Below are 13,453 nucleotides of genomic sequence, written 5' to 3' on the forward strand. Positions count from 1 at the left end.
CTAAGAGTGCTGAGCCGTGGCCAGCGCTGAGCTCTGATTCACCTCCCGTGCATGCGTGCCAAGTCGATGCAGTCATGTCCGACTCTGCGCAATCCTATGGACTGGAGCCCTCCAGGCTCCTCTGTCCATGGGATTCTCCAGGAAGAATACTAGAGTGGGCTGTCATGCCCTCCTCCAGGGGATCTTCCTGACACAGGGATTGAACTCGCATCTCTCACACCTCGTGCATTGGCAAGCGGGTTGCACTAGCATTGGCAAGTGGCTTCTTTACTGCTAGCGCCACCTGGGAAGCCTGACCCTCCTCCTACCAGGATGGTTTCTGCAGTTATTGAGTCTGTTTTACAGAAGTACATACAGCAAGAAGCCAACTGGCTTGCAATGGGGTTTCTTGCAGGTTTCTGAACCAAGAGGGTCGAGCCTGGGGCGTGCAGTATTCACCCCTCCAGACGGCCTTAGAAGAGGTGGGAAATTATCCATGCTCCCTCTTGCCTGCAGCTGGGCCTCAGGTCCCAGGGATCCCCAGCACGTAACCTGGGACTGGACGCATGAAGGGGAGAAGGCTGACCACCCATTATCCTGCCTGGTCACAGCCTTGCCACCTGTAGCCAGGCACCTAAGTGCCAGGGAGTTGCCCAGAGCAGAGGAGACACCTGTCTCTGTCCGGTCACCACAGGCCCTGCCCAAGGCTCAGGGCAACAGCTATCTTGATGCCCGTTTCCCCCACTGGAGAAGCAACAAACTTGTGTCCCTTCGTCATCCTCCAAAGCAGTCTTCCTCTGGGCCCCTCTGCAGAGTTGCTTGACGTCAGAGGTCTCACCTGTCGGTACCTAACGAGATGCAAAGTCTTGAGGATGGAGATTGGAATTACTGCCAACCTTTTCTGTAGCTTCAGAGCATCAATAAAAACACAATAACAATCTCTATGCCAACCGGCTCAGTAGACGGATGGCCTGAATATCCAGCTCAACTGGAGCCAAACCCTGTTAAAACGGCGCATTCTTGGCCTAATTGCCATGCCATGCTTTGTGACCGTGCTGGAAGCACCCTTTCTCCTCCCACAGGCTGCCCACGCCCTGGGCGAGGCGGCCAGCCTGGCCAGCGGCACCCCATGCCCCCCGCCCCCAGCGGGGCTCTAACTGGCAGAAGCTCAGCTCCTGGCGGTAGCAGGCCAAGGCTGCCTACTGGGCGGCCCCTCCCACCATCATGAGCTCCTTCTCCAGGGCCCAGGTCAGCTCCAAAAGGTTCACCTTCTTGTCCACACTGAAGTAAAGGCTCTGAAAACAGCAAGGCCCATCGGGCAGGCAGGATGAGCGGGTCTTCAGACATTTGCTGGCTCCCTCAGGCCCAGACTTCACTGGCCGTCCCTTCCTTTTCTGTCTGCAAAGCCTCCACCTCTTGAGTGGAGCCTCTCCCCTGCTCCCGTCCCTCTGGGGTCCCTCTCCCCAGGTCCCTGTCCACACCGAGGTCCCCCTCCCACTGTCAACATACGGCTCCTCCCCTCACTGTCCCTGCCTCGGAGGTGGGCATGACCCAGGCTGGACAGAGTCCCCCTTCCTGGGCAAAGGAACAGACACAGAAGGGGGCATATGCAAGCAGAGGACTTTGGGGATTGATAGGGACGCTGGAGAAGGGCTTTTTCTCTGCCAAATCAAGCGTTGTCCAGGCCACGGGGTCTTGGGGAGCCGCACGAGGGTGCTAGACCTGAAGCCAAGACCCAAAGGCCAGCAGAGTCCTGACAACCCCCAGAGCCGGGACCCCCAAGCCTAAGCATCCTCCTTCTTCCCCCGCTGATCACAAAGACCCCTGATGGCCTCTTGCTCAAGCCAGTTTGAGTGGAGTCTGCGCCATTTCAGACACACAGAATCCTTAATATATCTCTAAACAGCATGAACAGACATAGGAACAGTGCGAGTTCTGTTGGGGGAAACATGATCGATAGAGCCATGAGCCACAGCCATGCATTTCCGAGCGTCACAGCCAGTCCCCCTCGGGGTTGGGCAAGGTAACGTGAAAAGAAGAGAAACATCGTGCTTTCTATATTTTACCACCATAAGGAAAAGAGTAAGCTGGGGATGCCCACGCACCTGCCGGCTGCCTAGTGATAACACTGGTGCCCTGGCTTGCTCTCTCAGTGATTGGTGCTTGTGACTACAAGTTGCAGACACACGGGTGGGGCAGGCACATGGCAGGGCCCACGGGGAAGACCTTGTGTGACCTGGGAGACGGGGACTCGAATCTCCATGCTTCTCCCGGGCCCCGAGGGCTTCTGGGAGAAAAATGACAGGACGCTAAAGCATGTGGAGTGACCCGGAAGCGGCCGCCAGGCCATGCTGAGAGCACGCTTCCCAGCAATGAAATCACGCTGGGAGCAGAGGACAAAGAGGTGTGGGCAGCAGCTTCCAGATTAGAAAAACCGCACGACATGTGTGGGTACCGCCTCCTGGTGTCCATGCCCGCATCCTGCAGGCACTAAGGTGCCTTCCTGTCCTCTAGGACCGAGGATCGGCTCGGAGGCCGACACGCGCTGTGGGCTGAGTCTGAGATACTGAAACCTACCCTCAAAAGGATTTGTTCCAGGCTGTGGGCTTTCTCTGCTGTTTACTTATTATGTTTTTAAGTTAAGATGTCCTACACATTGATATCAAAAAATAAAGCAAACTGAGGGTGACGGGTCTTCCCTCCACGGGGCCTGTGTCTGCGAGGCTCTCTGTGCAGCCTCCCTCATGGGCAGCGGCTCCCGCTAATTCCCCCGCCCACACGCCTCTGCTGGGGCAGTCTCGTGACCATCCACACCTGCAAGACCTCCCTGCCATTGTGAACGCCCTCCTGAGCCCACAAGGAGATGATCTGCTCCGGGAAGGCGAAGCCGCTGCCATCATCCACACTGCAGAAGAGGTGGGGGCCCGAGCACACGGACACGAGGGACGACGTGGTGGTCTGGCCGACACTCTCCTACGGGACCTGCACGCGGGGACCAGCGCCGTCAGGACCATGGCCTCCTCACGCACCTCCCGTGACCTCACCACCTGTGCTCGGCGGTGCGGCCTGCCCGACTTCTGCTGCAGGGAACAGGGTGCCCGGAGGACCTGTGGGGACTGCAGGCTCCACGAAGACAACCCGAGCCCAGGTTCAGGGCCGTCTGCCTGAGGCGCCCCAGCACCTGCGGGGCGCCTGGGGTAACCTTTCTCTGAAAGAGCAACGGCTTCCCGCCTGTCCTCCCAGAGGGAGAGCCTGGGAAGGCACACGCCAGCCGAGGGAAACCCAGTCTGTGCAGAGAAAGCCAGGATGGGCTTCAGAAGAGGCGGGGTGGCCCGAGCGGAGGGCACATGACCTCAGCATTCAGGGCTGGAGACAAGGGCAGAAAAACCCCTCAGCTGGAAAGCTGACGGGCGAGGCTGAGGTGCGGCCAGGAGGCTGTGCTTCCCACCCCAGGGAGGGCCCCTGGGACATGCATTTGCTGTTGGGACTGGAACAAGGAGGAGCAGTGGCCCCCTCCTCTCTGCTGTCCCCAGACCACCAGACCCAGGGGCTCCCCTGATGGAGCAGGAGAACCTCGGTCTGCTGTGCGAGGCCTCACACCCGCAGCCCGGCCACACCGGTGTCCACACGCACACAGAACATGGCCCCGTGGCCACGTCAGCGCTTCCTGGGCAGCGACAAAGGGCCGAGGCCCCTGGGAGGAACCCTCCTCCGCGGGCTCTGGGCACCGTGCGGTCCCTGCCCTCAGGTGGCCGGGCACTGTCCTCACTTCCCTGACTCCTTCCCCGTCTCAGTAGCTTCAGGGGTAGAAACCTGATTTTCGGACGAGCCCAGCCCAGCAGAGAACAAGGCCACTGTTCCTGCACTGCCGCCCACAAACTACGGGATCAGCCACGTTGCCAAAGAGGCGGCGGCGAGACTCCCCAGGACAACCGTGCTCTGCGGTGGGAGGAGCCCTGACCACCCCAAGACAGAGATGAACCAAACGCACCGGCCAACAGCACAGTGTAAATAAAGTACGCTTGACTCCAGCTGGCCTCGTGCAGGATGACAAATGGGAAGAACACAGCTCCAGGAGAGCCTGGAGGGGAATCCCGGGGAAGGCGCGGCCCTAACAGTGACTGTGCCCCCCAGGGAAGAGGGACCGGGTGCTCCTGGTGGAATGAGTGTGCCCCAGGGAATCCATGGAAGACCCCTGTGAGGTGCGTCCACTTTACAGATGAGGACCCTGAGGCTCAGAGAAGGCGAGCAGCTCACCAGTGGTGCTCAGCCAGGCAGAAGCGGTGTCAGGTGAGGTCACTCCGAACACCTCCCGACACCCACTCTGGGGACCAGGCAGAGAGCACAGGCCTTCAGGAGAGTGACGGCAGTCACCCTGGGCTTCAAGAGTTAATCGGTCCCACCGTACCTGGTAATGAGACCAGGACCCGCTGGGTTTGACAAGCGGGGCCAGTTCCAGCGGTCGAGGGGACCCATGATTGAACAGGAACTCCTCCAGACTCACTCTACCATCCCCATCTTGGTCCAGCTTGTTGAACAGGTCTTCAATTTCCTAAAGAAAAGCGCCTCAGGCATCTGTTCAGAGGCTGCTCCCAAGAAGCCTTGACCGCCCCGCCCAGGCCCGGCCCCCACCCCACCAAGCAGGCGGCTTGCTATCCAAGCACTGGCTTCCTGGATGTGGCTTGTGAAATCCACACGCCTGGTCAGTTTCCACCCGGCTGTGAATGGTCACCTGAGCATCCCGCATCTCCCAAACACCCACCCCGACTCTGCTGTGACGGAGTCTGCTGGACAGTGGGACATGTATGCGCGGGACACGTGTGTACGGAATCCCAGCGGTTCGGGGTCAGCAAGGCAGGGCCCATCCCATCACACTGCCCCCTCCTCCCCTGGGCCCTGAAGGAGGGAAGGACTGAACACAGCTGCCGGGGTCAGAGCCAGATGCTATGGGCACCCCCCTTGGGCTGGGCGGTAGGCCTAGGGAGACCAGAGAGGGGAGAGAGCTCCAGGCAGAGGAGGGTCCTGAGTGAAGGTGGCCCGAGACGGACCATCAGCACTAGCCCTGGGAGTCAGCACAGGATTTTAGGCCGGACAGTGAAGACTGAATCTGTGTCTTAGGGTGAAGGGGATTTCCAGGCCTGGCACCAACCACAAAGACTCAGCCCTTTGGGGCGCTCCGTCCCATCCCCTCTCACCTCCTTTGCCAGGCCCTGGAGCCCAGTGCTCTGGCAGATCAGGGCCAGCTCCTCCTGGGTGAGGTGGCCGCTGCTGCCCACACCCAGCTCTTCCCAGAGGCCCCGGACCCAGCTCTCGGGGGTGTCGAAGGAGTGCCTGCAGGACTTCCGGGGGCTCCCGAAGACCTCAGGACCCCAGGTTGGCAGCTGGCCTAAAGCAGGGGAAACACACCAAGGTGGTACTTTACTCTGAAATCAGATGGACTGAAAGATGGCCAGAGGGACATGTGTGAGAGTCAAGCTTCCGATGGTGGCTACACGGGGCTCACCATGCATTCTGCCAACTTAATTCTATGCAAAAGTTCACAATACAAGGGGGACTCTGCTGCACGAGGGGAAGGCATGTCTGAAGGGAGCCTCCAGAAGCTGCAGCACTAGGAGCATACCTGCAAGCTTCGTGCTTAGAAGCAAAAGGCCCGGCTTGAAAAATTAATGTCTAGAAGGTCTTCAAACCTGCCCAAAGCGCAGAGCACGTCTCGCAGAGGCCAATGGCCTGTCCCTTGGGCAGCCTCTCGCCCTGGCTTCATCTGCCCCTGTGTGTGCTTGCCCACGTCTTTTCTGTTTCTGTGACATTTATTTGGCTGCTCTGGGGCTTGGTCGCTCGCTGCACGTGAGATCGTTTTAGTTGTGGCATGTAAAAGCTTAGTTACAGCATGGGGGCTCTAGTTCTCAGACAAGGGATGGAACCCGGGACCCTGCAATGGGAGTGTGGAGTCCTAGACAATAAATCACCACAGAAGTCCCCGGCCCAAGTATTTGAAGGCAAATCCCAGCTGCCGTGTTCTCACCCCTGAGTGTTTGGTATGCACTCCTGACCCCAGTGCGACGATGGCCCTACAATCCAACAACGACGTCCCAGTTCTGTCCCAAGTCTCCTGACGGCTGATTTCTTCAACTCAGCATCAATGCAGATTCCTCCCTGTGCGTGTGGCTACTCCCTCAGAGTCGCTGGGTCAGCTCCCACCCGCCCCCCAGTCCCCGCCCTCCTGCCCTTCCATCCCTAACATCTCCTGGAAACTAGAACTGAGCACCAAAGGCTAGTATGGATGCAGGTTGAGTGTCATCTTTTTTCTTTTTTTCCCAGCAAAAACGATTCAAGGTGGGCTGTTTTCCATACCGCCTCACATCAGGAGCCACAGGGGTCTTTGAGATGCAGACTCAGCAGGGAGTCCGGGTGACAGAGGGCCAGGTTAGCCAGGTGGCTTACTGAGGTTTCTGAAGCTTTGCCAGAGAAACACTCTTTGGGAGAGTGTTTGGGCACCTTGGGGTGCCCACAAAGAGCTCTCTTTAGATAAGCAAGGCTTCAAAGCAGAGCTCCCTCCATGCCCAGACTGCATCTCCCTGCCCGACGCAGGACGAGGGTCACCTGCACCTGACCAGACTCTGGCTCGCGCGGTCAGTGGTCTGGAGCTCCCCAGAGAGGAGTCATCTTGGCGTTTACTGTGATAACCCAACCAATAATCAGAAAGTCCTTTCCTGAGGAAAGCCAGGCCTCCATGCTCATGAACGATGCTGTATATCGGGTTGAGGAAAACACAAGGAAAGGACCACTTCCAACACCCCTTCCAGCTTAAAACATCTGAAAGTTCTATGGAAAAATGGAAAAACAGGGACTTCTCCGATGGTCCCATAGTTAAGAATCCGCCTTGCAATGCAGGGGACTCGGGTTCGATCTTTGGCTGGGGAACTCAGATCCCACGTGCCATGGAGCAACTAAGCCTGTGCCCTGCAACTAGACAGAAACCTGCGCACTGCAATCAAAGATCCCAAATGACGTGTGAAGATCCTGCATGCTACAACTGAGACCTGACACAGCCAAATACATACATTTTAAATTAAAAATAAATAAATAAATAAAAGCAGGAACCAGACAAAGGGAAAAGCAATTCTGACAGCAGGGTGTGTGTGTTCTCAGGGCTGGCAGAGAAGGTAAATAAGTCCTGAGAGGTCTGACGTTAGTGTCTGTGCCTGAGTGTCAGTTCTAACCCGGATGGAAAGAAGAACCCAAGCAGTCTCTGGGCAGAGAGCCCAAAATCACTCAGTGAATAACCTCCCCGGAGCCCTTCCTCTCGTCCCCTAGATTGACTCTGAGTCCAGGGAATCTGGGAAGTGATTTTTGGACACAAAGAGGTCCATCTGCTTCATCCAGTAGCACAGACACTTGGCTCATTCGCCTGACGTCCCCACGCTCAGCGCTGAGCCAACAACAGCCTCGGCCCCTAAGGGCCACAGTCTGGACGATGCTCAGCACCAGTGCAGACCTCTCGCTCAGGAGCAGCTCTCGGTGGCGTCTGGTCTCCCGCTGGAGCCATGGTCCTGCACATTCTGCCCTGTGACACACGCTGGTGAGAGGCGTCCTTAAGGAACCCGCACACCCACATGCTGATGCACCCAGCTTGGCTAAGCACACCTGTGACTGCCTTCCGGGTGCTCCGCCAGGTTCCCAGGACCAGAGCCACGTCTCGCCCTCCACTTGGGGCACATGCAGGGCCTCTGCTGAGTGGGGAGGCTGCTGGCCCAGGCCTGGCACATTAGGAAGGAGTCCCCTGGCCCATGCCTGCCGGTCGGGAGGATGACTGTGACCCTAGCCAACTAGCTGCTTTCTTAGCCAGCGGCACCTGCCCAAGGGTCTGACCTCAAGAATCTCAGAGCTGGGACCACCCAGGAGAAGGGCACCCCAGAGAGACCACCCACACTGGGCACCTCCCAGGAAATTCTCTTTCGCTGGCAGCCTGCTGCCTGCCGGCCCAGCACTGACCAAAGGGGGCATTCACCACAAGGCCAGGCTTTACCTTGGGCTTCAAACAATTCATTCTGAGGCTCCTTCGTGCTGTCGGCTTCTTCAGAAAGAGAAGGACGTCAGCCACGATCAACCTGCAGTGGGTGGATCTGCCCCATGGATGTCCTTTCTGACACCAAAGCCTGAAGGCTCCCGCAGTGGACAGCTCAAGGAGTCTCAGAGGGGGCCCCGGAGGCATCATCACGAGCCCGCCAGGTTGTGCAGGGTGAGCCTTGGTCCAAGTGCTGGATGTGGCTGACCGTGGCTGTGGCACACCTGCCCTTTCCACCCTCAGCCGACTAACCTTCCCCTCCTCCTGCAGGGCCAGGGGAGGGTGGTGGTGAACAGGGGATGCTCCGAGGCCCCCGTTTCTGAAGGCGGATGCTCTGTGGCCAGAGCTGCCCTGAAGACATAGACCCAGAGACCCCTTAAAGCCAAATGTAGGTCCCCGAAGAGCCCCTCTGCCAGCGATGAGATGCCCTCTCCCATCTTCCTGTGTCATATCACATGAGCAGTGACTGGGGAGGTGCCGAGGGGGGCTCCACCCACCTCCACGCTTTCTAGGGATGCCAAGCGGCAGAGCTGGCTCCTTGCACTGGGTCTTGGCCGGCTGCTCCGGGAGACCTGGGGCTCCACCTGCAGCGCCACAGGGCTCAGGCTGGCTCCGACGGCCGTACCACTTAGAGCCGCTCACATACTTTGAGGGCACCGCCCGGGGGGCAACTGGAAAGAAAATGGGAGGCGTGGGGGGCTCTTTAAAACAGACTCTTGGTCCACTTGTGCTTACAAAGATGCAGATTGGGAGGTGTGATGTGGCTCTCGGGGACAGACAAGGAAAATGCCAGAAGAACACAGGGAACGGACAACGAGGGGCTGGGGCTGAGACAGCTAGGCTGGGAGACAGCACTTTCCATCCTAAGCTCTCGCTGTTGTTTCAGTGTGTCCAAGCAAAATGTGCTTTTTTTATGTGATAGAAAACTAATTTTAAAAAATAGCTTTTTACACAAAGAAATAACCTTCCAATAATCCAAGTGCTCTAGAGACAAGAAGGTCATTTCCCACGCTCCCGACCCCACCCCACCTAGACAGGACACAGAGGCAAGGATCTCAGCACAGTCGGGGAGGCGCAGACTCCGCATGAGTCTAAAGTCAGGGGCAGAGGCAGGTGTGGACTTCAGCTAGCGATTCATGAGGCTCCCTTAAGCCCTAATACACCCCTGCACTTCCTGCTTCCCTCCTTACCTGCCCACATCTGTGGAGCAATGGGGACTCCCCAAGCAGAGAAGAAATGACACTGGCTCTGCAGGAATCTGCCTGGCCAGAGAGACTGGGGAGTGGGGGCGCGGCCGGGGCTGTGACCAGGAGAGAACACGGGTTCGACGGGAAGCTCCCAGAAGGGGCCAGTTGGAGAGAAAGGCATAGGGTCCCAGGAAGCAAGGCCGGGCCAGGTAAACAGACCGTTTCACACAGGTGGGTCATCCTCCCAGGGACCGAGTACCACCTCCCTTCTCTCCTCTTCACCAGAAACTGGCCCGCCGCCCCTGACCTTGGGAGCATCAGAGGAGGAGGCTGGGTCCAACCGGGCCTCCAGGAGAAACAGGGATGCTGGCGATGCAGAGAACCTGAGGACGAGGGAGGAGTCTGGGGAGGAAGATGCCGAGTTCCCGGTGACAGAGGGCATCTAGGGCAGGCTGACCGTGTTCCTGGACCCTGTGAGGTTATCATGGGCAGGGTCTGGCCCTGTAAACTCTCCCCATGTGGGAACTCCCGGGGCTGCTGGAGAGGAGGGGGGCGTTCCCACTGACAGGGAGGAAACGGGAGGCTTGAGCACCCCATGCAGGGAGCAGGGGCCTGCACGCAGGCTCCGCACCTGCTCTGGTTTCTGTCTACACACGGGCTGAGGCTGGTTGCTGAGAGGGGAGCAGTGGGAAGAGAAAGGCCATGTCAGCTGGGAGTGGGCAGCGGGGACACACTCGGGAAACCAGGTGCGCCTGACAGCACGCAGACCCCTGCCTGGGGCTCAGCCACTCGCCGCTCACCGGAGGTCGTGAGCCAGCACCGCATCTGCGCCCTTGGCCTGACTGGGCTCCTGCCCCTCAAATCCTGAGATTCCCCCGGCCCGCAACTGGAGGCCCACCTTCCCTTGATGTGGTCCCCACTTTCTTCATTGTATCGGCTTCTCAGCACTTTCCTCAAAGCAACGAGACGCCCAGAAATCACACACACTAGGACCGGTTCATAATGTTCTCCGAAAGTGTCACCTCCTCCCTCCACCAGGAGGAAATGCATCTCCAGAAAAAGTGTCCATGCGGCAAATCAGGCCAGGAGGAGTCAGTGTCTCACCACCCACAGAGCACAGAGCTGTGGCCTATCCCTGGAAAGCTCCGGGGGGATCACAGCCAGTCCCCACCCGCTGCCCAGATGGCCGGCAGACCTCAAGGTCAGCCGCGCCCTGTGCCTCCTGTGTGTGCGTACTTATTCATACGAACAGAATGCCAAACTCTACAAGTTAAAAATACGTCGGTTTAGGATCTCCCTGGTGGTCCTGTGGTTAGGACTCTGTGCTGCCAATGCTGGGGGCAAAGGTTCAATCCCCAGTCAGGGCACTAATATCTCAGCATGCTGAGAGGCATGGCCAAAAGATTAAACAGGAAAACAAACAAACAAACAAAAATAGTTTGGTTATGTGTTCTGTGATGGCCTTCACCGAAAGAGCAGAACTACTGAAACGCAGAATGTTCTTCAAAACCCCAGGCATTTGGCCCCAGGGTGCCATGCACTTTCCTGAAGCATCAAAGCACGTATTTTCAATCATGTGGCATGAGTTGGTGGGAAGGACCAGCAGGCAGATTAGAAAGCCGGAGACAGGTATCCCGTGGACTGGCCGGGGAAGCAGGGCCTGCTGGGCTCTCACAACAGGGGCCGCCTCTGTGCACCGGCCCTGGCCGAGCCACCTCAGGCAGGCCTATGACTGACCACCAACTGCCTAGGTAATTGAGGAAAGCTCTGAAAATTGAAAGAAGAGGAAAACAATACAAAACAAAACCGGAGTTGGAACAGAAAAGCACCAGTCACGAAGAGGACACAAGTTGCCGACTCTCAGGAGTTCCAGCACAGAAAAGGGAGCGATGACACGGGCATGGCCTTTCTCAGGCGCCTTCATGCCCAGGGTCACACGATCACACCCCAAGTCGGGAAAGGCAAGTGGCCTTCTTCCCACCTCATGGAAGAGAAACGTGAGACAAAGCAACCAACGACCTGACCCTTCAGGTCCCAGGGTGGCCTTTGAGAAGCTGGCTCCTCCCCCTGGCTAGACTCCTCCTCCTGATCAGACTCCACCCATCAGGCTCCTCCCCCTGGTCAGACCCCACCCCCGTCATACTCCACCCCCTTTTCAGACTCTTCCCCAGGTCACGCTTGGCCCCCTTATCAGGCGCCTCACCCTGGCTAGACTCCTTCCCCTGGTCAGACTCCTCCTCTGGTCAGACTCCTCCCCTGGTCAGACTCCATCCCCATCAGGCTCCTCCCCTGTCAGACTCCACCCCCTGACCAGACTCCTCCCCCGTCAGGCTCCTTCCCCTGTCAGACTCCACCCCCTTATCAGACTCCTCCCCCGGTCAGCCTTGGCCCCCTGACCAGACTCTGCCCCCATCAAGCTCCTCTCTCCCAGGTCAGGGCTCCCACGTGGCTCCAGCAGGAGGCGGTGGGACTCCAACCAATTTCACCCCCAGGGGAGCCGCAAGGACTTCCCCAAGGGCCTAGCTCCAGATTAGAAAATCTCACTTGAGTAATGGCTACGATCAGCCACAGGATTTCGGGGGCGGGGGCCACTGCGGGGGGCGGGGGGGCTCACTGGAATCTACATGAAAGGTACATAACCCCCAAACCTCCCAATGGCACCCACTGCCCCAGTCACGCACTTGCTCCTGACCAAGGCCCCACCCGGTGTGTGGGAGCAGACCAGGGGCCTGTGTGGGGCAGACGCCTCGAACTCCTGGCCCGTGGGGGAGGGAGGGACCCGCTGGCCACTGCACTCTCCCTCCTAGCACTCCTCAGATGCAGCCCCGAACGGTCACCCGGCCAGAGCACGGCAGGCGCTGCCAGCCAGGGAGTTGGCCCATCTTCTAAGGAGCACGTCCGCTATCACCTTCCACTGGACCCACAGTCCATACCTCCAAGCGGGCCTCCCTCCACAATTCTCCCTCCACCTCCTGACCAGTTTCAAAGCCCCTCTTCACTTGCTTTGAAATAGTACCTTTGTTCCACTGGCCCAACTGGAAACCAGGATTCTAACAAGTCCGAGGAGCACAGAGCACTATTGCCTGAGACAGAAGACAGGCAGAGGGCTGCCTCAGCTGGTGCATCCTGCTTGCTCCACCAGCCTCCCAGCCTGGCCCGCACCTGACACCTGCACTGCACTTTGGAAGATCAAATTCTTCCACCTCTCCACACCCACTTTATCTTGTCTACACCCTTCCGTGGAAGGACAGCACTAGATATGACTTGACATTTGTGAGATTGTGACTTATAATAAATGTGAATTTGGTCTTCCTCCCATCCCTTACACAGGTTCTAAAACCCTGGAATTTCCTAAGTGATGAGAGCAACCACACCCAAGTTTATGCTGATAAGGTGACTTTGAGAACCACACCTTGAGATGGGATGGTTGCCCGGGAAACCAAGGATGTGATTAGACCTTGGAACTTTCAGCCCTACCCCTGACCTCTAGGGAGGTCAGAGTCTGGATGCTGAGTTCAATCACTGATGCCCCATCACTGGATCAGTCATGATTGTGTAATGAAGCCTCCATAAACCCCAAAAGGACGGCATTCAGAGAGCTTCTGGGTTGGTGAACAAGAGGAGACTGGGGAAGACTGAGGCCTGGAGAGGGCGTGGGGGCTCTGAGCCTCTTGCCACAAGCCAATGCATCACTCACCCTGAGTCACATCCTTTTGGAATAAACCGCTGATCCAGTAATGGGTTTCCCTGAGCTGCTCTCGCAAATTAACTGAACCTGAGGAGGCCGTGGGCACCTCCGATCTTTAGCCAGTGGGACAGAAGCACAAGGACAAGAAGCTGGACTTGAGATTGTTGTCTGAAGGCAGTGCGGTCTTAGCCTGTGGGGTCTGCAGCTGTGTCCAGGCAGACAGTGTCAGAATGGAGTTGAACTGCAGGACACCCAGCTGGTGCTGCAAACTGGCCTGGTGCGGGGGAAACTAGACAGATCGAGTGACCAGAAGTGCAGGGTATTCAGAGGATTCTGTGCACCGCAGAGGAGAATACAAGAGTTTCCCCAGAGCCACTGAACAAATAAGGAGGCCAGAGAAGAGAAACCCATGTGCTGGTCCCAGGCCGTACAGCTGGGGAACACAGACCTGCTGCGTTGTTCAGGGACAACACCATACTCCAGAAGTCACAGAATCACGGAAAGAGACGAAAAGAAGACCAGAAAGGCCTCTTA

General features: G+C 57.8%; 1 protein-coding gene across 3 annotated transcripts in view; it reads right to left on the reverse strand.

The window, feature by feature from the left end:
• LOC129556327 (ninein-like protein) overlaps positions 1–13,453 on the reverse strand; it is a 73,156-nt gene that overhangs the window by 32,290 nt on the left and 27,413 nt on the right. The window lies entirely within an intron of this gene.

This window comes from Moschus berezovskii, chromosome 1 (genome assembly GCF_049115385.1).
Source record: "Moschus berezovskii isolate FMDL1 chromosome 1, NW_MosBer_1.0, whole genome shotgun sequence".
In the NCBI taxonomy this organism is placed as follows: domain Eukaryota; kingdom Metazoa; phylum Chordata; class Mammalia; order Artiodactyla; family Moschidae; genus Moschus; species Moschus berezovskii.